The following is a 26,008-nucleotide window of genomic DNA, read 5'->3' as shown; positions in this document are numbered from 1 at the left end:
TCTTTTTCATCTGTGTGCTTTATTCCTTTACAAAAACAACCACAAAGACTTCTCTTACCCACAAGATACACCTAGTTCTTTAGCGGTATCGATGAATCTGTCCATACCTCCCTCACACCATCTACCACACATACCCCTCTCCGGCCTCATTTGTTACTACTTCCTACATGCTAATTTGTTCTCCAGCAATACTTAGAGGCTTGTATTTTCCCCTAACCATACCCTGTAGTTTCACGCCCAGTACTTTTTCAGGCCTTCCTTTTCTATGAAATACCATTCCTTCTTGAGCACCTTTCTTGGTCTGACTAATTTTTACTTGCCCTCCAAGATTTGGCTCAGCCATGATCTTGATCCCTCCCATGTAAGGAAAAGAACTGTTTCTTTTCCTTATGCTTTATTATACTTCTTAAGCATAATTCTGTGACTGTGCATTGCAAACAGCACTGAATTGATCCATTTCCATTCCTATTTCTGTCGTGCCTACACATTTTTCCAAGAACAAAAATCATATCACAGTCACCAATATATCCTCTGTGCTTACCAGAATTCCTGAAACCCAAAAGGAAAACAACATATTTGTTGAATTTAAATGTTGAACTAAAAATCTCGGTCTCAGATGTCACAAAGTCTAACAAGCAAAATGGGTGTGACACAACTGTGACAATACAATATGGTAGAATGGTCATGGGCATAGGATTCTGTGGGAGTATGTTGGATGAGATAATTTATGTCACTTTGGAGAAATAAAGGAGGAATTTGTGATATATTTAAGGACTATATCACAAAACATGACATCTTGAACTTGGTCATGACTCATTAGACAAAGAAGGAAGGCATTTGAAGAAAAGGGAATAGTACATACATGAAAGCATAGGGGCGGTCTAGTAGATCCCCAAAATTTACTTATTCTGCATAACTGATATTTTATACCATTTACTCATCACTTTTCCCATTCTTCCTTTCTTCCCAGCTCCTGCCAACCACTATTTTATCCTCTGCTTCTAGGATTTTAACTATTTTCATTTCCATATATAAGTGAGATCATCCATTATTTGTCTTTCTCTGTCTGGCTTATTTCACCTGGCATAATGCCCTCCTCTAGTATTGTATACTAAGATTTGCTAAGAGGGAAGATCCTATGTTAAGTATTCTTTGCTACACACACATGCAAAAGTAATAACAATAATAAAGGGGGCAGAAGCAAACTTTGGGAGGTAATGAATGTGTTTATGGCCTTGATGGTGATGGTTTCATGGGTATATACTTATCCCTAAACCCACTGACTTGTATACATTAATATGCACACATTTTAAAATGTTAATCAGAACTAAATGAAGTGGTTTAGAAAAAAGCATATGGGCATGAAAGATGACATGATTAGGAAAGACAAGTTGACCAGAAAGTGGGGGCCATGGAGGTGTGGGGACAGTAGGGGGACACCTGTATTGCACATCTGCAAGGGAGGAACAGGAAGGTGTTTGGCCAGATTGTTAAGAGCCTCCTTTAAAAGCCTGTGGAGGGCGCCTGGGTGGCTCAGTGGTTGAGTGGCTGCCTTTGGCTCAGGTCTTGATCCCAGGTTCCTGGGATAGAGTGCCCCCCCACCCCCCTCCACCCCGTACAGGGCCTGCTTCTCCCTCTGCCTGTGTCTCTGCCTCTCTCTCTCTCTCTCTGTGTGTGTCTCTCATGGATAAATGAATAAAATCTTAATAAAATAAAATAAAATAAAATAAAATAAATAAAATAAAAGCCTGTGGAGTCTGAACCTCACTCTATATGCACTTAAAGGTTTGTTATTCATTTTGTCCAATTAAAGAAGAGTTCTTTGATTCTCCCATGTAAAGAAGAATCTAATATGAATTTCATACAACGTCTGCCATCTAATGACACTGAAACTTGTATTCTTGTCACATATATATAAAGAACACATTGTCTCCCTTTGAAAATTCTCAGATCGAATGTTAGGATCTTGTAACAATCTGAGAACATTGATTCATTCATTCCTTCTTTCTTTCATATTACTTCCACCATACAGTCAAAAAGTTGCTAATGGAAATTTGAATAACTTTCACTAATATTATGAAGGAAAATATTTCATAGTGAAGTTATGTATTCTGAAGAGATGACTAAATTCCCTTTGAATCTGTGTATTAATATTTTAGTATTTATTTACGGAATACTCTCTTTTGGTACAGAGGGATGTGACTATACAAACACTGCAAGGTTGTCTTATAAATCCCACCCTTTCCCTTAATCTCTCTTTTTCATTAGATGCTGGATTTATAGTGTAGATTTAGACAGTTTATTCATAAGACCACCCTGACAACCAGGACAATCACTTCAAAATAAATAAAAATTTAAATAAAATCATAGCATTAGTGTCAAATCTGAAACCAGGATGTTTCTACTCAAGTCTCTGCACCAGTGTTTATTATAAGCAAGTTAGTTAATACTCTAAGCCTTGGTTTTGCCATCTAGAAAATGGGCACAATAACAAGGGTGAAAATAGCATGTGTAAAGGGCTCAGATGAGTGTCCAGCTCTCAGTGGGACTGTACTGAACATCTGCTGAGTGCCAGCCTGTGTTATGCCCTCCTCCCTTCTCCAGAGTCTCCAAGAAGGTAGGCAGTAGGAAATTCTGAGAGCAGCATCCAGCCATACTACGTTGTGATGTAAAAATGAGCCCACAGGATGTCTTTCCAACTTTCACAAATCCAATCAAAGACAGAAAGGAGGAGGGATGTCCTGGTACTAGAAGGACAAGACTGGTGATGATGTTCTTAGGGAAATGTTCTTGGAAGGGTTTTGTTTCTAGGCACACAGTTGTGGCAAACATCTGATATGCTTCTCCCATCAGGGTTGCTAAATGAAGGTGGCAAAAGAGCAAGCAGGTTCCAAACCAAAACTTGGTACAGGAAACCTCAAAGCCCTTCTCTGGACTGTGGAGCTCTCCTGAGGAAAGGCATCTTCAAACAGATTCAGGCTTCTTAGGAGAGAAGCAGGCACATCTGCAGGAATCAGAAAACCTGCCTCTAAGGAACAACGGGAAGGGAAAGATATGGGAGCCAGAGGTCTTCTGATGTGTTGGCTGCTGGCTTTGAGAACTGGTTTTGAAAAGATTGAAAGGAAAAGACTTAGGAGTTGAAAGCACGGAGTTCAGTAACCCTCAGTGTGCTCACCTTGACTTATTAACTCACATCCATCTCCTACGTTGGATGCTTCAATCACTTCTCTGTGCTCCTAGCACAGAGGGAAAAATCCTTAACTGGCCTTTGGGGCCTTGAACAAGGTCTCATCCACGGCTTCTCCTGTTCCATTTCATTTTATCTCTGGTCACTCTTCCCCTCACTGAATTCTTTTATTTTTTCTTTTTTAAGATTTTATTTATTTATTTGAGAGAGAGAAAGAGACACACAGAGATAGTGAGAGAGAGCACTAGTGGGGAGTAGAAGGAGAAGCGGGCTCCCCACTGCCCAAGGCAGGGCTCGATCCCAGGACCAGGGGATCATGATCCGAGTTGAAGGCAGACGCTTCACCACTTCACCGACTGAGCCACCCAGCTGCCCCGTCCCCTTACTGAATTCTAGTCACATCCCCAGTCTTGCGCACCTTGACCAGCCTATTTGCTCAATTTGCTCAGGAAACTTTGTAAATGTTGTTTGCTTGTTTTGTTTGTTTTGTTTTGTTTTGTTTTAGCAAGAATGTCTTATCTTTTATGCCCCTTCACTTGGCCAGCTCACCCATCTTTCAGGTGATAGTTTAAATGTCACTGCTTTAAAAACACTAGTCAGAATTGTAATTATACCTACATATGTGATCAATATCTGTCTCCCCAGCTGGACTGCAATCACTTTGAAGACAAGGACTGTTTTCCCATTGTTGTATCCCCAGTGCTTAGCATAGTGCCTGGCATAGACTAAGTATCCAATAAATATTTACTGGGTAAATAAACAGATTTTATTTTACAAATTTATTTATTTATTCATGAGAGACACAGAGAGAGGCAGAGACATAGGCAGAGGGAGAAGCAGACTCTCTGCAGGGAGCCTGATTCTGGACTGATCCTGGGACTCTGGGATCACACCCTAAGTCAAAGGCAGATGCTCAACTGCTGAGCCACCCAGGTGTCCCTAAAATTTTTTAAAAATTATTTACTTATTTATGAGACAGAGAGGGAGAGAGCAGAGGGGCAGAGAGAAAGAGAGAAGGAGAAAAGCACACTCCCTCGCTGAGTGAGGAGCCTGTCTGGGGGTTCCACCCACAACCCATGAGATCAGGACCTGAGCCAACATCAAGAGTTGGAGGCTCAACCTCAACCCACTGAGCCACCCAGGCGCCCCTGAATTACTTTTAGAAGAGAGATGTATGCAGTAACATAATCCGTGAAAGGACTGCCCAGTTTTTCTCACTGTGGCTACAGCCACAGGTTTTAGTTTGTGAATTCACTATTAATTTGTTAAATAAAAGTGGTGTCTTGTTTTTTTCTTTTTTTTTTTAATTAACTTGACCACTCAATTTGCAAAATGACTTCTGCATTATACATAGAGTGTCAGGAGAGTCTATGTTATAATAATGATAGCAGTGGCCATTATCTTTATAAGAAGAAAGTTTATCAGAATTAAACTTCATCAGATTTCTTTATTTACTATCAATTTCTTATTAGTTTTAATTATAATTATGTATCCTTTAATTAGATTTACATTTATTAGGAATCCATGTCAAAGTCATATTCAAGTGTGTGTATATACATAATTCTTCTACTACAAATGCATTTTATATATGCTACTTGTCTTACCTCTCAAACTGTGCTGTGTTGTTGTTGTTTTGCAGTTACGAATGAATGATAAAACACTTGCATCTTGCAGTGAATTTTATTTGAATGTATTTAATTTAAACAATGACATGTTTCTTTTATTGAATGAAATAGAATCCGCAAATTCAATTCATTAGTTTTTACAGAACTCACTGATGCCCTTGGGGATAAAGATTACAAATGAAAATGTCAGAGCTTTGTTACTCCCTGTCCCAGACCCAGCCGCTCCTAAAAAAAGAATTTTTGTTGATCAGCAAAATTTAAAATTATAATCACAGGTCTTTCTTTCCCTGAGCAACTGAGTCACCCAGGACCAACTAATTAAAATCAAGCCTGATATATTTTTAAATGTGATTTCCTGTCAGGCTGGTCATTTCTGAAAGCTTAGAAATTTCACTTGAAAATGTAAGGAAGAGAAAGACAAAATAAAAAGAAGCCCTTGCTGAAAAGGTTGGCATTTCATTTGCCAAAGCATATCGTAATAAAAGGCAGGGCCTTTGCCTTTGTAGGTTTAAACCCTGGGAGGGGTTTCAAAATAATCTCAGGTAGACAGACAGGTTATCTCAAAATCATAATTTCCTAAAATACAAGGCTTATCATTTTTTTGCTAAACCTGTTTCTATTCAGGAAACAGCATATCTGATTTACAGCTGATGAAAATCGCTCATTTTTCAAAAAATCTTTTCCCCCTAAAATCGGGCAGCAGAGAAAGAATGAGGTCGTATGAATTATCTGTAAAACAAATGGCCTCACAAACAACTCTAGAAATTTTAAAGGTTCTGAGCTTTCCTAAATAGAAGACTAAAGCCTTCCCACATCTTCCTATGTCCTGCACTATAAACTTGCAGAACTAAATTACTTCAACTATTAGGTGTAAAACAGAAAATAATTAAAGGCATGACTACATACATAGTTGGTCTGAATTTTTCCCTCTGTGGCAGTAAAAGAAAGATATCTTTCTTTCCTTGACTTTCCCAGATGCTCTACTTAAACTTCACTTGTAGCTGGATAAAGACATTGGTTCAACAAATATTTATAAAGCATCTCTCATGAGCTACATATTATTCTTTGTGCTGAGGACACAGTTGGTGCTCATAAACCAGCACTGTCCTAGCTCCTCTGGTCCATAGCATCTAGTAGGGGAAAGAGATTTCTTAAAAAACGAACGAATGAACAAACAAATAACAATAAAACCAACAAACTGGACTGGTATTAAAAGAAAAATGTCAGTTCTGGTCCTGGCTATACTAATGTGTTTTATTTATAATCTTGCATAAATCATGCAAACCCTCTGCATTCCCATTTTCCCTAATTGTAAAATTAGGAATAATAGCACTCCGAGGTAGGCACAGTCACACCCAAAGTGATGATATCTATGAGGCTACCATTCAAATGTAAGGTCCAGGATTGTTTCTAATGTGACTTGGTGCAGCCATGAAAGCAGACATGTTCTGGGAGCCGCAGGATAAGGACACAAGAGCTGCTGTCACACCAGGCATATGTGCAGGAGACTGACCAACCTTCCTTTTCACCCTTACTTGGTGCTTTAAGTTTTCAAAGGGACACATTCCAAGTCCCCAGGAGTACACAAAAGCTATTTCATCTCCTTCCCGGGCCAGGCAGGTGTTTAGTTTATTTTTGTATTTGTTGAGCAAAAAGCAATGCAGTCAAATCAAAGCAAAGGATGCCATTGGTTTCCTTTGATGTTGGCAACAGCAGCCCTCTTTATTGTGGCGTGAAAGAAAACCGTTAAAAATCCATTTTCAATTAAAATAAGATCATAGAAAGGACAAGAAGGATGGTGTTTAGAGTTCATAAAATGTATTGTGTCTGCAGGCTCATCATTTGCTCTCAGCCAGTGTTTCAGCAGAAGCCATAACCCTGCCAGGAGCACTGAAGGTGAACGGGTCAGCCTCCAGCCGAGCAGGGACTCTCCTGTCTGCTAATTTTCTAAGGGAGCAAGCAAGAAAGCATTGCAAATTCTAAACATAAAGACCCTTCCATCTATTGCAATTTAGATTGCCAGGAGGCACACAATGGGTTTTCTTTGAAGGGTAGAGTCTCAAGATGATGAACACTTCCATGTGGGGTCAAGTGTTCTCCCCTCAGTTTGTTCGTCCACACCAAATGGCCCCTCACTCAGGGCAATGTTTGGGGAATGGGGTATTCAAAGTTCAGAAGCAATTTACTTTATTCAATACAGTTTCTATCTTCGGGCACCTGCCCGGCCTTTCTGCTCTTTGGAAAGATTTCCGTTTGCTAAGAAAGAGCTGCAGTTGAACTTGCACTGAAACTAAATTTGACATTTCTGGTTTTGCTTGGAACAAACATCTCAAGGAATCTCCAGGTTGATCCCTTGGCTCACAATGATTCCCCACTTGGGGGGTCCTGGACTAGGGATACCAGAGGTTGTAATACAAGCAGTGACAGAAATCAGTCACCCATGAATTGTGGTTGCACGAGTTACCTGAAATGTCACTTTTCTTTACTGCTGGCAGGATCATTTCATCAATTCAGCTTTAGTATTGAGGACCTATTGTTTATTGGGAGTTCTGGTGGAATTCCGTATGCATTTCATTTTAGCAACGGAAAGATAAGTTATTACTTATCAAATATACACTTATTAAGAGGAGATGGGCTCTGTGGGGGAAAATGTGGTAAAATGTCCTTCAGGATGAAAGCCTGGAAACCGCTGGTCTCCATCACATTCATATATTCCCTCCTACCATCAATAAATGCTTATTAGGTACCTATCATGTGACAGTTTTGGGGACAGATACAGGGATGGATACATGGTCCTTGTCTTAATTATGGAACTAATTCTGGAATTACCTGAACTGTTACAAACAGAAATTGCATAACTGCCCTGAACAGCCTTCCATGGAAACAAATGGAGATGTCCGTGAAGCTTCTTTTGGCCTCACGAAGTATCTGCTGGCCTCTTTTTTGACATACACTCTAATTCCAATGGAAACATTCCATGGACTCTTATAAATTCATGAGGCTAAATAAAAACTACTCTCTGAGGACTCATAAGTTAAGTGAGTATTTATCGAGTTTTAATGGACTGCCGACAATCAATATGGGGCAGTAGAAAGAGCAAAAGCCTTAGAATCAGGCAGAGCCATATTAGAGATACTGACAAAGTGTGACCTCAAGAAAGGTTATGTAACCTCCTAAATGTGAAGTTCCCTCATTGTAAATTGGGGGTAATAGGCCTCATAGTGTTTTTGCAAGAATAAGATTAAACAGCACTACATGGAGAGGTGCTGTAGCATAGAGGTGACGAGTGAAGACTTTGGAGCAGATTCTGAATTCACACCTTGAACTCTCATTTATTCTTGTGTTACTTTAGGCGAGTCACTTAAACTTTTCTAGTTTTAGTTTCCTCCCTCATGAAACAGAATGAAAAGAGGGAATTAATGTGAAGAGTAAATGGAATAACACACATATAAAATTTAAAATAATGCATGAGAGATAAGAACTCCATAAATGTTAGCTGTGACCTCATTTTTAGTGTTAATAGAGTACCCAGTACACAGTAGACAGTGAATGAATAAATGTTAGTTACCTTAATTTTTTCATTTTTCCTAGTTTTAAGTTATTTTAAAGCAAGTGACTGAAAAAGTTACTCTCTATATAAATGTATAGTGACCGCTGTGAAGAGTGCCCAGATTCCCCGTTCCAGGTTGAGGGCGCTCATTCTCCGAGCTGCTCTGAGTGTTGTTGGCAGTCAGCTCTCAGTTGAGTTTCTGTCCAAGAACTGCCCTCAGCCAAAGAAGGCCACCTTACTCAAGATGACAGACCCTCTCTGGGGACAACTTGAATCATCTCTGGGGTTATATAGAGGCACTTGCCTCAAAGTGGGACAATTCTGAAGGTTCAGCCCAGCTCCAGAGCTTCAGTGGGCTTGGCTGAGGCCTTTGTTGAGAACAGCCTAGCTTCTCCCTCTGCCCAATCTTGTTTTCTTCACCCTTTTCTAGGCATGGATCCCAAGGGAGCTCCCAGAACAAAATCTCTGCATACAAATCTCAGCATCTCAGAGTGTCTTTCTTGGGAAACCCTCAGTTTAGATGGCAAGAAATTCTGTGATAAGAAGACTTTTTCTTTCAACCCAAGTAGGAATCAAGAGTGGTCTTTGGAAACCTTAATGAGACAGAGAAATTAAAACTATTTCCATTTCCAAATACAAACAGAGTGGGTCTTAGGCTGGTTTGAGGTATTTTTTGGAGGGAGGGTGGCAGGGGATCACTTGGGGAAAACTGAATTTATGCTTAGTGCCAAGCACAGTGCAGACTCACATGGGTACCTCTACTTCCTCAGCAAAGCGGGAAGGCCACCAAAATTAGACTACTTAGAAATAGCTACCACACAGTCTTACTTTAATCATCTGTTAGAATTTTCCTCTGGATGTCATTATGCTATGAATAATATATCAGGCTCAGAAAATCTAAACCCACTTCTAAAGAAAATGTTTGTCATGGTCACTCTAATGGAAGCTTTTTCCAATCCAAATTGCTCAGCAGAAGCTGGGAGGAGGGTATTTATTACATCATCACAGCCTTTTGTGTATAGTACTTTGTGCAACTCCATGTCCCTGACACATTCTTTCAAAGATAAATGTGGTTATAGCATCCAAATCAAATGTTCAATTTTTTAAAAGGCCAAATCCAAAAATTTCACATTCTTTAGAGAAAATGCTAACAGGTAGAATGAACAAACACAGAACTTAATTTCATCATAATATCCCAGGTGCTAATGTTTTCATGAGTCTGTGGGTCCATGTAATCATGCATAATTATCAGGGGTGATTTCTTTGGCCTTTTCTCCTTAAGCAGCAACAACTGCAGGTGCAAGGGGGAAGAGGATATGCCATCTATTCCGCAAGAGAATAATCCATTATGCTATTAATTCTATAGTTTCCTCCTGACAGTGGTCTTACAAAGTCAGTCTTTTTAAAAAAGATTTAATTATTTATTTGAGAGAGAGAGAATGCACTCATGCAAGAGTGGGGAAGGGGAGGAAGGGGTAGAGGAAGAGGGAGGGAGAGAATCCTCAAACAGACTCCCCACTGAGTGGGAAGCCCTAGGAGGGGCTCAAGACCCTCAGATCATGATCTCAGCCGAAATCAAGAGCGGAGGCTTAACTGACTGAGCCACTCACGTATCCCTCAGAGTCTTTTAATAGCACCAAAGAGTGCAAAGTTTTAGGTCAATTAGCCTAAGAAGAGTGTTTTCCATTGTGTTATCTGTTCATTACATCTTTAGGAAATCATGTTACCTGACACTTTTTAAATTGTCCACTTTAGTATTCTTTGTTCCTAGACACTTAAATTGCTAAATATTGCTAAACTAAACAGGTGCCATATATATATATATATATATATATATATATATATATATATATATATATATAATTTGTTAATACATTCTCCCTATTCCTTGAACATTTTTTCCTTGAAACGTTTAGAAAAGTGACAGAGGGTATCAGGTTTGAAAATACCCTTAAGACATTTATAAACAGAGGCACCTGGGTGGTTTGCTGGTTAAGTGTCTGTCTTTGACTCAGGTCATGATCCTGGGGTCCTGGGATCAAGTCTCAAATCAGGTACCCTAGGGGGAGCCTGCTTCTCCCTATGCCTATGTCTCTGCCTCTCTCTCTATCTCATGAATACGTAAATAAAATCTTAAAAAAAAGATTTATAAACAGTGACCATATTCTCCATAAAAATATAGAGAATTTTTATAAATGGAGTTCTATGGGACAGTGCTTCATGAAATATTGAAAGATATTCCTAAGACAAACAAATACTCCTAGGGTCAAATACATATAGGTAATGTTGAAGCCTCTTTGATGTTCACAATACACGTAGTAGTATACTAAGCATATTTTCATATTAAAAGCATTGAGATGTTATTGAATAAGTTAAAAAGGTCTTTCCCTGTTTCCAAACTTATTTGACCCAAGGACAGTCCCACAACTACCAATATGAGTGCACGCACACACACCCTTTTTCTTTCTTCCTATAAACTGCCAATGGACATCTAGTGGGTCTCATCTTTTATAGAACACTGTTCTGGAATTATTGCACTACAGCATCATCTTCAAGGGCTCAACTCTGCCATATGTTTCAGGGACTTGAAATTCTCACAGTCTCCTGAGTCAGACATATTTGGACTACTCCTGCTATTAGAAGGTTCTTTCTGACCACCCACTAGTCTCTCTTAGGTTCATCCAGAACAAGTCTATTCCTCTTCCACATGATACTCATTTAAATATTTGAAAATAACTGGGACTCTCCTGCTCCTCCATCTGTATCTTCCCTTCTCCATCTGAAATATCCCATTTCTCTCTCTGTGTCTCTCATGCATAAATAATTAAAAATTTTTTTTTGAAATATCCCATTTCCTTCCCTGATATAATTCAGTTTAGAAAATTCTTATTGTTCTGTCTCTTCTGAACACCCCACTTTGCCTATACTTGCTCGGAAAGAGGTACACGGAAAATAATACAACTTTCTTACTTGGGTGTAGAGTAGAACAGAGTATTTCCACCTTCATTCTGGATTACGATTGTTTTCTTATCTTGGTCAAAGATCATTTTGACTATTTCTCTTTTAATGCTTCCAAGATCTTTGAATTTTCATATTTTCCCTGCAATTAGCAGCTTCTTCTGAAGGAAGCAGGAAGGTATTAGGCAGTGCTAGTAGAGGGGAAGGAGCTCTGCTTTTAGAAGAGTCAACACAAACTTGATACCTTCCACATTCTTCTCCCAGTTTAACTCAGGGAATCTCCTCTCTGCTGCCAAGGAAGATATAAAGGATGAAGCAGCTGAACTCCCACTAGAACTGTAGGAAAGCCCTCAAGAATGGTATGAGGCTGGATGGTGGCTGGAGACTAAGGAGTCGGAGAAGATGAGAAATGGAAGTTTTGATCTTCTCAGAGATAACTCCAGTTGGCAGTAGCAATGGTGTTGTCAGGGAATGTTAGCCATCCAGGTAAGTTTCCTCTGGGTTGCTTTAGAGTTAAGATGTCAACATCAGAAGAACTTGTACAGAGACAGAGAAATTTGAAATAATGTAATTTTTTTTTGAAATTAGGAATCAGTATGCATTGTGAATATTTGGCCATGTAAATGATCTGCCTGCCTGATTGAGTCTGCACTTAGCAAATACAGAGGTGGGGTATGGCAAGGTGACATGGTGACAATAATGCTGCTTTCCTTAGGGCTGGTGTTCACTCTAGCCTTAATTAAGTAATTAATTAACTAGCTATTGATTCTAAGAGTCAATGAACATAGAATGTGCTATATGAAAGATGAACATTGTTAGCAACAGTGTCTGGTTGAATTTTAGGGAAGAGTTTGGAAATGTGGTCCTAAAAGAACAATCGCTACACTTTTTCCTTAACTAAAATCTTCCTTTATATTAATATATAATGATAGTAAAATGTTCCCTCTCCCCTCATCAGTGAAATAAAATGCTCCTTCATGGCAGACCAGTCCTGCGTTATCTCAGGGGAGGTCTGCAGGGATAAGACTTTAAACATTGTTATAGGATTGATTCAGGCTGGAGTAGAAGGAAAGACACTGGCACACAGAGGTGAGAGGAGCTTTCTGCTGGGGGCGTGGAGTTGTTGAAAATTCAGAAAAGGGGCTGCTGTGTGTGTGTGTGTGTGAATCTCAATTAACTTCCAAAATTCTATAGTCACTCCTACAACTGCATTAACCACATGTTTTTATATAGATGCTGCTCTCCTGGGTCTTTCCATCAGCAGTACTTCTGTGAAATAATGAAGAAGCAGTTTCATTTAGGGAATGAAGTAACCGACGTGTACCCCAACCTGCCTTATACCAGTGCATTTGCTTTCAACTGAATTTTGAACTTGACTGCACACAGTGTCTTTGAAAACAGTTAACATGATGCTGTGAAATTAAATAACTAACATATTAAAATATCAAGACTGCCTTAGAGACAACGAAATATATTTTATATACAACTGAAACATCAATTAACTGATTTATCAATTAACCAAAAGTCGGAAAATAATGCTAGGTGTCTTAGTTTCTCTGCTCTAGGCAAGAAGTACAATTATAAAAATCCTATATATCTTCACCATTATAGGATGGAAACTTTTCTTTCAAACAACCCAAGTTCAAATTTGAAAAGGAACTTAAAAGGGGAAGTTGGTGGTGAATGAGACAGCTGCACTAGTGACAGGCATTGTCTGTGATGACTTACGGGCCAGCTGTTCCTCACTTTTACCCAGCCCTCCCCTGGGGAGATACAAGGCCATGGAAGAGCCTTCTTCTTCAAGGTGGAATAGTCTGACAGGGAACTGTTTCACAAGGACAGTGCTATTTTCGAGTGAAAGAATTAATGAATACTTTTCAACTAAAAGTTCAAATCAGCAGGAAAGAACCTAAAGAATAATTCTGCTAATTTTATTAGGAACTCATGTCCCACTGGAAGTCATTAAGTGGAAATCATTTGAAAATATCTTCAAATGTGTGACTTTCTTAGCTACTACTAATAAGATGTATTTTATAACAGGTTTTATTCCTGGTATTCCATTCCACTTTAGGGAATAAAAAGGGGTTGATATTTGGGGCTCCTGGGTGGCTCAGTTGGTTAAGCATCTGCCTTCGGCTCAGGTCATGGTCCCAGGGCAGGGAGCCTGCTTCTCCCTCTGCTGATCTCCACCTCCCTGCCCAACCCACTTGTGCTCTCTGTCTCTCTTTCTGTCAAATAAACATCTTTAAAAAAAGAGAGGGGAAGAGTTGATACTTAAAAAAAGAAACAGAAAATTTTCTTAATATCTTATTGAAGTGTTTAGAACAAATATAAAATCATTACTCATAAAATGCTTGCCATTTTTAAATGCTCTTCGTTACTATTTTTGAGGAAATAAAGAAGGTCCATAATGCTGATTTACTTTTCTTAGCTATGTCATACTATTATATCTAAAGGAAGTGAGTGGAAAACAAAATCAGTAAGAATGACTTGAGAATTATGAATCCTTGAATCTGAACCTGGCTCTACCACTAATGGGCAACCTAAAGAAGATAACACCACCAGTATCACATTTCTACACTGCTACATTAATGTCCAGAATGACCAGCTTCCTTCCTATGAAAAAGTATTTCTTAAAACCAACTTGACTTGAGCCATGTCTGCCAATGACCATCTCTGTCTGTGCAATGTGCAGGATAGAAATAATACCATTCCACATCTGAGTTATTGGGAAGCTTAGATACAATCATGACTCTGAACACCCTTGAAAATTGCAAAGAGCTCTACAAATTTAAGTTATTCCACTTAAATGAATTACTTTGAATTCTGCAAACTCCTTGCCTTCAGCTGAACTTTTCACTTATAAATGGGTCGGCTTGACATTGGGTTTTCAATGTTTGTTTGCTCAACCTTGGCTAGGCATCATTCCTCTCACCTTATTGGAGGCCATAAAGGAGGTGGGGAACTAGTCAAGGCTAGAGAAGAGAAGAGAGTTTCTATCAGTTCAGTCTTTTTGTATTTAGAATCTTCTTTATGTTGCTAACATCAAATAACTTGAATAAAAATGAAGTTGGAGTCTTCTAGTTAGGTACATAGAGGCTATAAACCGAGATTCTAGATTCTGTTTTGGGACCAAATAACTCATTTGGGTTCCAAAGGTGCTCATTTATAGTAACATTTTCTTATTTAAGATACAAGACCACAGGGATCCCTGGGTGGCGCAGCGGTTTGGCGCCTGCCTTTGGCCCAGGGCGCGATCCTGGAGACCCGGGATCGAATCCCACGTCGGGCTCCCGGTGCATGGAGCCTGCTTCTCCCTCTGCCTGTGTCTCTGCCTCTCTCTCTCTCTCTCTCTCTGTGTGACTGTCATAAATAAATAAAAAAATATTAAAAAAAAAAAAAAAAAAAAAAAAAAGATACAAGACCACATCCCATCTGTTGGGGTTTCTACTGTGCACAAGAAAACTTTGTTCTATTCATTATTAAAAAAATGAGACTTGATTATGGGACTGAAGCTTAGTGAGCCCCTGTCTTCTTATTTATCTATTAAAAAAGTAAATCTAGGTAGACAGTAAAGGATCATTCCCTTTTGGAAATGAGCACAGCAGCAAGCAGATATGATTGTGAGGGCACTGTCCCTTATAGGGTGATCGATATATCCTTTAATTGATCAAGTCATGGTAACATTAACTCACACTCTTAGATCTTTCTGGCTAGTGATGCTGTGGTTCTCAATTAAACCAAATGCTACTGCTTTGTCTGGTACTTTGCTAGGTAATGGAGGCTCTGTTCTAGGTGCTGAAAAGTGAACTCAGAAGAGTATATGGAGATGAGACTTTAAAGTTTCTAGTTTATTTTATTTTTTAAAGATTTTTTTATTTTTATATTCATGTTAGAGGGGGAGAGAGAGAGAGAGAGAGAGAGGGAGAGAGAGAGAGGCAGAGACACAGGCAGAGGGATAAGCAGGCTCCATGCCAGGCGCCCAATGTGGGACTCGATCCCGGGACTCCAGGACCATGCCCCGGCCCAAAGGCAAGCGCTAAACCGCTGAGCCACCCAGGGATCCCCTAAAGTTTCTAGTTTAAACCAGAAAACATATACTCAGGAAATGGTCCTAGTTTCAACATTCATGCATTAGTTAGATGTTATTGATTCTGTCCACCAATCTCTTTAACAATGGTTCAGAAAAATTTGGGCCTCAAAGAGCGTGAGTCACAAGATAGTTTGATGATTAAGATGAAGGCTCATAAATATTTCTTATTGAATATACAAAATAAGATGCCCAGAATACTTTGTAAATTTTGTGTTGATATTCAATTATCAGCTTCAACATTTCATCCTTCATCTCTTTGTAATACATCAAGTCAACAGCAATTGAATTTGTAGAAAAATTTCAAAATTGAAGTAAAACTCCCAAGTGCAGCATAAAAGTAAACACAGTCAATGGAAAAGGAGCTGGTTCATTCTAAAACTGAAATATATATAATTTTTGTAATGTACTTAGTTATTTCAGTAAGTTCATATTGTTGCTTCACATATCAAGAAACATGAGCAATGGTGTCACCTTTTCCCCCTCTTTTTTTGTATTTTATCTAAGGATAGTATCTGGACAAAAGTAAAAATAAGTCCAGTATCTGGACTGGTGGCTATCTGGATGTGTCCTAGAAGTCTTCACATTCTCAAAAGTGTCAAATTGGCAGCTTCAAAAATCTGTTCTTACCTGAATGTGAGTAGTATGACTATAAAGTTTCCTTTCATCTGAAGTATGTAAAAACTTAATGATAATTAATTCATCATGGTATATACACCTGTGCTGTCAAAACTGCTCCAACTTCACACAGGCTGTGGGGATCCTCAGAGTTAAACCGAGATAGCTCCAACTTTCCTGCTCTGAGTCTTTACCCACTGACTGGGCCTTAAGGGCTTGGATACCTGGTGACCATTTAATACACCTCAATAATATAGGGAAACTGGACTAAAGATACTAAAAGCATATTCTTTCCTTTAAATGGAGTGACTATCTTTTATTACTCAACCTGAAGATTTTATGTTTACTTGAAATCTAGTTTGTTTTGCTTCAAAAATCTTTTCCATAAACAGAAAAAAAAATCCACAACCCAAACAAAATATCTTTAATTATCCAATGAACATTTTGAAAATGAATTACTGTTAGGCAAAAGGAAAATTAACTTTGTTTATATCCAAAGTGTCTTTCTTTTGTCTAAAGTAAATGGTCAATTCAATTCTGAAGTCAAAAGTTTTAACCTCAGTAGGTGGTTCTATGTTGCACAGTCACAGAAATCACTAAACTCAGCATGTATCTATATCCTGAGCATTGGAATGAAATAATTTAAAACCATAACACATGTCTAGACTGAGAATATAAAAATGAAAATCCAAAATGCTTGAACCTGGAGAAAATAAAGAATGGCATCGACTAATAGTGTATTCTGACATTTTTCTGATCTTAATGAAAATGTTTTTCAGTGTCAAGTCATATTAAAACATTTCCCCCTAAAGCCTAAGCATATATTTGCTATATACAAGGCAAGCATTTCCATGAATTGTTATTTACTGGCTTAAGCTGAATTGGATGATTCATTTGTTTGAAAAGAAAAAATCGTCCTTACACTTCAGGCATCTATTTCAATTTCAGATAAGTAACAACAAACTATATTGCTCTTTCCCATCTTGTATTAGCCCTAAGTTTTAAATGTCATCTATGATTCTCCATTCACCAAAAAAACCCATTATCTTGGACTGAAGAAATAATCTTTCCAAGTTGATGTTCTGAATTAATGGGCATGTTTAAAAGAAATGATTTCAGATGGGCTTCTAAAACATGAATAATAAATTGGACACAAAGGCAAGCATTAAGCTGGCATTTAAAATTACTTCCATGAACACAGGATAGAAGAAGGCAAAAGATAGCCCATCCAATATTTTATTGACATATTTGGCCAAAAGACCAAGCACTAAGTCAACCATCTAGAAATGCAACTTATTTTTAGAAAGAGTAGACTCAATAATTAAGGTTTCAGATTTCTTTAGCTCTCATTCAGATATAGGATAGGACTTTTTACATTTCCAAATAATCAAGTCATCAGTTGAAGAAATATTTGCATTTAAATAAAAATGTACTTCCATTTTGTCACATGCAGAAATAATTATTTTTCTTATGTTTTGTGTTCAGCATAGTTCCCATTGATTTGCTCTTATAACTTTAATTCATTAGTTTGCCTAGAAATTACTTTATTTTTTAAAAGACATTATTTATTCATTCATTTGAGAGACAGAGAGAGTGACTGTGGTGAGGAGCAGAGGGAGAGGTACAAGCAGGCTCCATACCCAGTGTGGAGTCAGGACTGGAGCTGACCACAACTCTGAGATCATGACCTGAGCCAAAATCAAGAGACAGATTCTCACCCAACTGAGTCACCCAGGTGCCCCTAGAAATTGTTCTAGATAAGAAATACATAAATGCAACTGATGCGTGTGGTTTCTATCAATTAACAGAAGATCACTTATATAAAAAAGAAATTACCACTGAGTACTAAAAATTAAAATTCCAAAGTTTCTATTGGAAAACTTTCAGCTCAAATCTGCAACTATGTTTGGTTTGATTTAAGAAAAGCTTCTTAATTTGTGTAGACTAAATCATGTTTTAAATATCATAATTCTCTTTTACTTCATATAATTAAATCTTATATTTCGTTGCCCTAAACTAATACTAATACTGATTCATTTATTGATTGATTCGGTACATATGTATTGCCCACCTATTCTGGGCTCTAGATGCTGGGAAGTTAATGATAAATACAATCCATTTATTCCTTGCTCTCACATAGCTCACAGTTTAGTGTTGTGTGTGTGTGTGTGTGTGTGTGTGTGTGTGTAGGCATTAACAAAATGATCACAAAAATAATAGTGTAATTACAAACTCTGGAGAGAGATATGTAAGGAAATTGAATGGTTCTATTAAAGCATGTAATAAGGCAAGGCTAACCTAGTCAGGGAAGTCAGGAAAGCAACTTGAGTATTTTTTCTTTTTTCTTTTTAAGATTTTATTTATTTACTTAGAGAGAGAGAGAGATAGGGAGAACACACAAGAAGGAGGGCGGAGGAGAGGGAGAATGAGAGGGTGAAGCAGAGTACCTGCCAAACAGGGAGACAGACACAGAGCTCAATCCCAGGACCCCGGGACCATGACCTGGGCCGAAGGCAGATGCTTAACTGACTGAGCCACCAAGGCCCCTGAGTATTTTCTTTTTCAAAGTCTAAACAGTAATTGATGAAGTAAATCAACATTAGATTTGTTTCAAAATGAAATTATCTCTGTAGACATGGGTTTTCTTTGAGATTCTCCAAATCATGTTTTGGCTCTATTTAACCAGACAATACAAAAGAACTTGAAAGCAAGAATGGAGTTCAGGGAGTATGTAGTCCAACCCTCTTATTAGATGTAGAAACTATGCATGAGAAAGGGTAAGTAGCTTGTCCTTGTGTTGTTTTCATTTAGCACCAGAGCTGAAATTGGAACCCCATTATGCTAAAATCTCATCCAGAGTGCATCTCTCTCATCCATACCACTCTGGGTGTGGCTTATCTAATGTGATCTACTCTGATGCACTAAGGCAATAACTGAAATAGCAAATGTGATAAGAGAGGCTAGAGAATGAGAATATTCATGAAGGAACAATTATTTTCTGAACACAACCTCTTATTAAGCTCAAGCCACTGGTGAAAGAAAAATATAGCTAATGCACACAATCAAATATCTTGGTAAGTTTCCAATTACTTATGTTTCATCTTTTCCCCTAAATTGTGCACATAGTGTACATGCATGCATGTGTGTGTGTGTATGTGTATATGTGAATTTTCAGGTTTAAAGTCATTAACTTTTGTAGATTTCTATTCTTTTGCTCAAATCAAAACTGACATTAAGTCATGGCCAACCCATGTTTAATTTTTGTAATATACTTATGGTAAATGGATATTTTTAATAGACTCTATTTTTAAGAGAAATTTTAAGTTTACAGAAAACTTACATAGAATATAGAGTAAGCTCCCTTATATACTCTCTCTCACCTCTCCACATATACAGTTTCTTCTGTTACTAACATCTTGCAGGAGAGTGTTATATTTGTTACAACTTGTTACAATATTGATATATCATTATTAACTAAATCCCATAATTTTTATTAGGATTCATTCTTTGTGTTGTATAGTTCTATGGATTTTGAATGATGTAAAATGTCCTGAATCTACCAGTACAGTGCCATAGTTTTGCTGCTTTAAAAAAGCTGTGTTCCCTCCATTCAACTCATCCTCCCTTCCCCTAAACTCTTGGCAACCCCAATCTTTTACTGTTCCTATAGTGTGTGTGTGTGTGTGTGTGTGTTAAAATACACATAACATAAAATTTACAATCGTAACCATTTTTAAGTGTACAATTCAGTGGTCATTAAATACATTCACATTGTTGTGCAACCATCACCACCACCAGACTGTCTCTATTCAGTCTATCAGACTGTGTAGCTTTTCCTTTACCAGAATGTCATTTTGTTGGAAACACAATATGCAGCCTTTTCAGGTCAGCTTCTTTTACTTATCAATATGCATTTAAGTTTCATCTATGCTTTTTTCATGCCTCATTTCTTTTTAATACTAAATAATATTCCCTCGAATGTATATATCACAGTTTATCCACATGCCTATTGAACAACATCTTAGTTCCCACCAAATTTTGGTAATTATGAATGAAGCTGCTATAAATATCCACATGCAGGTTTCTGTGTGGACATAAGGCTTCATCTCATCTTAATAAAGACCTAGGAGTAAGGTTGATGGATAAGATTAGGTTTAGCTTTGTAAGAAATTGCCAAACAGTGGTCCAAAGTAGCTGCCTCATTTTGCATTCCCACCCAGAAAGAATGAGAGTTCCTGTTTCTCCACGTCTGGTGAGGCATTTGGTGTTGTCAGTGTAGCCCTTCTAGTAGGTGTGTAGTGGTATCTCATTGATTGATTTCTTCTCTGAACTCTTACAGCACATTGTTCATACTTCTATTACTTGCTTATCATACTACACTGTGACAGTTTATCACTATGCCAGCCTTTCTTGTTGGACTTTGAGGTCCAAAAGGCAGGAAGCTCAATGTTTCTGGGTCTGCATATCTGGGCGGAGCACAGTCTGTATGTGGCAGTTATCAGCTTAGAGTTGTTCCTGATTATGACAGATCCTAGTAAGGGACATATGAAACCAACTCAAACTCCTGCTGGCCTTCAGCATCATGATATTCTCTCTGACAAGTTTGCCCTGAGTTGCATTGACCCAGGCTTTCCCTGTTCCAACGCTACATCAGGTGGAGGCACCGTTACTCAAAGCGTCACCAAGCAGGGGCAGGAAAGAAAAGACAGAGAAAAGAAAGCCACATTCATCCCCCAAAGGGCTAACAAGGCCAGAGATGTGAAAGATGCTGGCTTCACCAGTCTCTTCTTTGCTTCCCCACCTCTCCAGGCAGTGACACCGGCTTCTGAGTCACAGCTGCTGCTCTTTCAGGGGTGGTGGGGATCCTGTAAGTACTATTCAGTGCTTCTCCAAAGGATTAAGTAAAGATGGTTCAATGGAGATTTTTTTAGAGATGTTCTCTGGCAGCTTTAGCGAGTATTTGGAGAAACAAACACTGTTTTCAAATGATTATTTAGCACTTCAAGGGATTCTCTATTGTAAAGTGTTTCTCGCTTTGTAAGGTATGAGCCTTGTTTCCAAAATGAGTTAGGGGAGCAGCTGTTCTGGATGCCATTTTCAAAACAAAGGCATGATTATTTGTATGATATTATGGTCTAATGGAAGTTCAAAATGGACCCCAACACACAATTATCTTAAAGTGCAGGTAGGAGTATAAAAATAAGTAATCACAGTATAGCTGAGAAATCCTGTCAGGAACTAATTTTTTTTGTATCTTTATATCTAATGTCACAAGAATGGAAACTGGAAAAAAAAAAGCCAGCCATTCTTTGCAATGTCAGTATCTACTAGTCTAACTTAACTACTTAATTAACAAGATAAAGTGGCTTTTGCAAATAAAAGGAGAAAGGTCTTTCTGACATTGAAACAGATTTTTTTCCCCAGAAGTTCCATACCACCACATAAAACGATGATTTACAAATAGAGCAAATTATTGGGGCTTTTGATCTGCTTTTGTTTTCTACCCCAAACAGCATTGGGCCAGAGGTGGTGATGAGCACACTACAAGCTTGGCAGTTCCTAAAATGCAGGATCACTAAGGAAAAGGCATTGGGAGAGACTAAGATCTGCAATTGATCCATGAGTGCTTGGCAATGAACAGTGACTTTTAAACTGCCTTCTATGCTTTTAAAGTATAAAAATACCGAGCTCTGGAAAGTCTGCCAACGGTAGTGAAGAATGATAGGAACTAACAAGGTCAAATAATCACATGTCCAAATACTTGTATTAATTATCTGGCAACTGAATCTAAAACATAATTCAAAATCCCTAGATGATTGTAATGTCACCTACTGATCTTTCCTATGATTTACTGGCAATATCCATCAACAGATAATGGCTGTTAGGGTAAAAGTAATAGAAAGATTCCGCATACCTACAGGTTACCAGTTCTACATATGCAAGGTGAAAACTCCTAATTCCATCCAGTAGTTGTTTAAGTGGCCAGAAAATTGTTTTTGTGCTTGATCCTCTGTTTCCAAAGAAAGATTTACTTTTTTTTTAAAGATTTTATTTATTCATTCATAGACACACACACACACACACACACACACACAGAATGAGAGAGAGAGAGAGAGAGAGAGAGAGAGAGACACAGGCAGAGGGAGAAGCAGGCTCCATGCAGGGAGCCCAACGTGGGACTCGATCCCGGGTCTCCAGGATCATGCCCTGGGCTGCAGGCGGCGCTAAACGGCTGCGCCACCAGGGCTGCCCAGATTTACTTTTTAAAAGGGTAGCTGGTCAGTTACTCTTCAACAAAATAGGAAAGAATATCCAATGGGGGGAAAAAAACTGTCTCTTCAACAAATAGTGTTGGGAAAACCAGACAGCAACATGGAAAAGAATGAAACCAGACCACTTTCTTACACCAAACACAAAAATAAACTGGATTAAAGACTTAAATGTGAGACCTGAAACCATAAAAGTCCCAGAGGAGAACAAAGTCAGTAATATTTTTGTATTAGGCTGTAACTTCCTTCTAGATAGGTCTCCAGGGCCAAAGGAAACAAAGGCAAAAATACAATACTGGGACTTCATCAAAATGAGAAGCTTCTGAAGAGTGAAGGAAACAATCAACAAAACTGAAAGACAACCAACAGAATGAGAGAAGATATTTACAAATGACATATTTGATAAAGGGTTAGTATCCAAAATATATAAAGAACTTACACAACTTATAATAATCCAGTTGAAAAATGGGCAGAAGGGGCTTCTGGGTGGCTCAGTGGGTTAAGCATCTCACTCTTGGTTTCAGCTCAGGTCATCATTTCAGGGTCATGAGATCAAGCCCCAACTTGGAATCTACAGAGTGCAGGGTCAGCTTGAGATTCTTTCCCCTCCTCCCTCTCCCCACTTCTGCTGCTCCCCCACTCAAGCTCTTTCTCACTCTAAAATCAATCAATCAGGGGATCCCTGGGTGGCTTAGCAGTTTAGAGCCTGCCTTAGGCCCAGGGCATGATCTTGGAGTCCCGGGATCGAGTCCCATATCAGGCTTCCTGCATCAGCCTCCCTCTGTCTGTGTCCCTGACTCTCTCTCTGACTCTCTCTCTCTCTCTCTCTCTCTCTCTCTCCCCCGCTCTGTGTGTGTCTCTCATGAATAAATAAATAAAATCTTTTAAAAAATATTTAAATATATATATATATATAAAAGTCAATCAATCAAATCTTTTAAAAAATGGGCAGAAAAAAATGAATAGATATTTTTTTCCAAAGAAGACATACAGATGGCCAACAGACACATGAAAAGATGCTCAACTTCACTGACTATCAAGGAAATACAAACAAAACTACAATGAGATATTGCTTCACAATTGTCAAAAAGGCTAAAATCAACAACACAAGAAACAACAGCTGTTGGTGAGGATGTGGAGAAAAAGGAACATTTAAAAAAATTTATTTATTTATTCATGAGAGACACAGAGAGAGAGAGAAAGAGAGAGAGAGAGAAAGAATGAGAGAGAGAGAGGCAGAGACACAGGCAGAGGGAGAAGCAGGCTCCATGCAGGGAGCCTGACATGGGACTCGATCCTGGGTCTCCAGGATCACGCCCCGGGTTGAAGGAGGCACTAAACCGCTGAGCCACCCAAGCCGCCCAAAAGGAACCTTCTTGCACTTTTGGTGGGCATGCAAACTGGTGCAGTCATTCTGGAAAAACAGTTTGGAGGTTTCTCAAAAAATTAAAAATAGAACTACTCTATGATCTAGCAATCACACTACTAGGTATTCACCCAAAGAATACAAAAACACTAATTCAAAGGAATACATGCACCCCAATGTTTATAGCAGCATTATCTACAATAGCCAAATTATGGAAACAGCCCAAGTGTCCATCAGCTGATGAATGGATAAAGAAAATGTAGTACACACATACACCTACACACTGTAATATTACTCAGCCATAAAAAAGAATGAAATCTTGCCATTTGTAATGACATGGATGAAGCTAGAGAGTATAATGGTAAGCAAAATAAGTCAGATGGAGAAAGACAAATACCACATGATTTTACTCATATGTGGAATTTAAAAAATTAAATGAACGAAGAGAAAAAAGGGGGGGGGCAAACCAAGAAACAGACTCAACTATAGAGAACAAACTGATGGTTACCAGAGGGGTGGTAAGTAGAGAATGGATTAAATAGATGATGGGGATTAAGGAGTGCACTTGAGACAAGCACCAGATGTTGTATACAACTGTTGAATCATTATATTCCATACCCACAACTAATATTACACAGTATGTTAACTAATGGAAATTTAAATAAACACTTAAAAAAAAAAGGACGACTGGGCTCGTTAGAGGCAGTTAGGATACTATATATAACTTTAGGAACAAAGAAGTGATCACAAGTTCAAAGTATTATGCTTGGATGAAAAAAGTCATTTTGATAATCAAATAGCTCCTAAACAGGGCTGACATTCTCAGGAAAATAACTTCTCCCAAATTCAGAGATGTCAGGTATTCTTTTTCAGAAAAGTGTACGGAGTTCTTTAACATTTTGTTATACTAAATTCTGCCAGAAAGTGACAAAAGGATATTATCCCCAAGAAATCAATATTCCTTTAAACCACAACCAGAGGACATCTGGCTTCATGGAGGAGGGGAGAATTAGAGGTGATGGTTTGTCCAACACATCTCACACTTTCCCTGGGGAAGGAGTCAAGAGTTTAAAGCAATGGTTCTTATACTTTGGAGATTCAAATGATACTTTAAAATGCTATAGAGGGCAGCCCAGGTAGCTCAGTGGTTTAGTGCCGCCTTCCACCCAGGGCGTGATCCTAGAGACCCAGGATCTAGTCCCATGTCATGGAGCCTGCTTCTCCCTCTGCCTGTGTCTCTGCCTCTTTCTCTGTGTCTCTCATGGATAAATAAATAAAATATTAAATAAATAAAATATTAAATAAATATAAAATAAAATAAAATGCTATAGAATACTTTGTTGCACACTTGACTTAAAAAAAGCACTAAACAAATAATTATTACAACACAGTCACATGTACCACAGTGAGTATGAATCACCCTACATTAATGGCTGTCTCTGTTGGTTGTCCTTTAGCTTTGTGTTTATTCTACCCACTTAATCCTGTAACTGTACCCATAAACTATGAAGGCAAAGTCCTAGAATGTGCCAGGAAACACGCAGATTTTTTTTCTTAGGACTCTGCTCCATTTTGTTGCAGAGAAGTACACCCAGTACTATCTTGTGTTGCCCAGCCTGTTCAGTTGAGCTCATATCACTGGTTGAGGCTGGTGAAGATTCCAATCATACTTCCCATGCCAGAAGTTTCCACCATCCCCTGTGTCACAATCCTCACACAACTCCCTCTTGCTCATGTTTTTAAGCAGTTCTGCATAGAACATTTTTAATTTCAAGGTCCCAAGAAACTTCAAAAGCCAAATCATTCCCCTCTGGGCAGAGTATCTGCTAAGTCTTTTCTTCCTCATGTTGTAAACTTCAGGGGGCAGTTTGCTGTCTGCTTTCTTTATTTTCACAACAAAACCTAAGTAAATTCTACACATTGATCAAAAGTTGACAGCTCAGTGTGCAGTTTTATAACACACTGGCTGGGTGCCCTTGCTTTAAATTACTCAAGGTCATTTCCACAGTCAGATTCCTAGGAACGACTAGGCTTGAAACATCATGCTTTTGGTTGAGGCTCTCCTCTACTTCTCTCTCTTGAAGGACCCGGTTCTCTCATTCTTTTCATTTCTCCTCTGTTTACTTACTGAAAATGAATGAGGTATGTTGGTTTTAATCAATTGCACAGCATACCCCATGAGGGAGGCACTGGGAGTGTTCTGCTGCGGTTTCTACTACCTGATCCCACATCTACCACATGCCCCATCTCTTTGAGACTTTCTCTTCACTTGCCCTTGCCCTTCATTTTCTCCTTTTCCTCCACCTGAAGCTATAAGAATAGGGTAAATAATCTTAGCATATCAG

At 38.5% G+C, this 26,008-nt stretch overlaps 1 protein-coding gene across 6 annotated transcripts in view; it reads right to left on the bottom strand.

The window, feature by feature from the left end:
• Positions 1 to 26,008, bottom strand: part of PLCXD3 (phosphatidylinositol specific phospholipase C X domain containing 3) — a 184,693-nt gene that overhangs the window by 29,360 nt on the left and 129,325 nt on the right. Inside the window, exon 3 of one of the 6 annotated variants that reach the window (XR_012030200.1) lies at positions 4,792 to 4,969. The exons of the other annotated variants lie outside the window; for them this stretch is intronic. The gene's annotated coding sequence lies outside the window, so the exon portion shown is untranslated. The remainder of the gene's footprint in view (positions 1 to 4,791; positions 4,970 to 26,008) is intronic. 6 annotated transcript variants of the gene reach the window in all.

This window comes from Canis lupus, chromosome 4 (assembly GCF_048164855.1).
Source record: "Canis lupus baileyi chromosome 4, mCanLup2.hap1, whole genome shotgun sequence".
NCBI lineage: Eukaryota > Metazoa > Chordata > Mammalia > Carnivora > Canidae > Canis > Canis lupus.
Note: the sequence above shows the minus strand (reverse complement) of the source record. Positions and strands in the feature narration are given on the sequence as shown.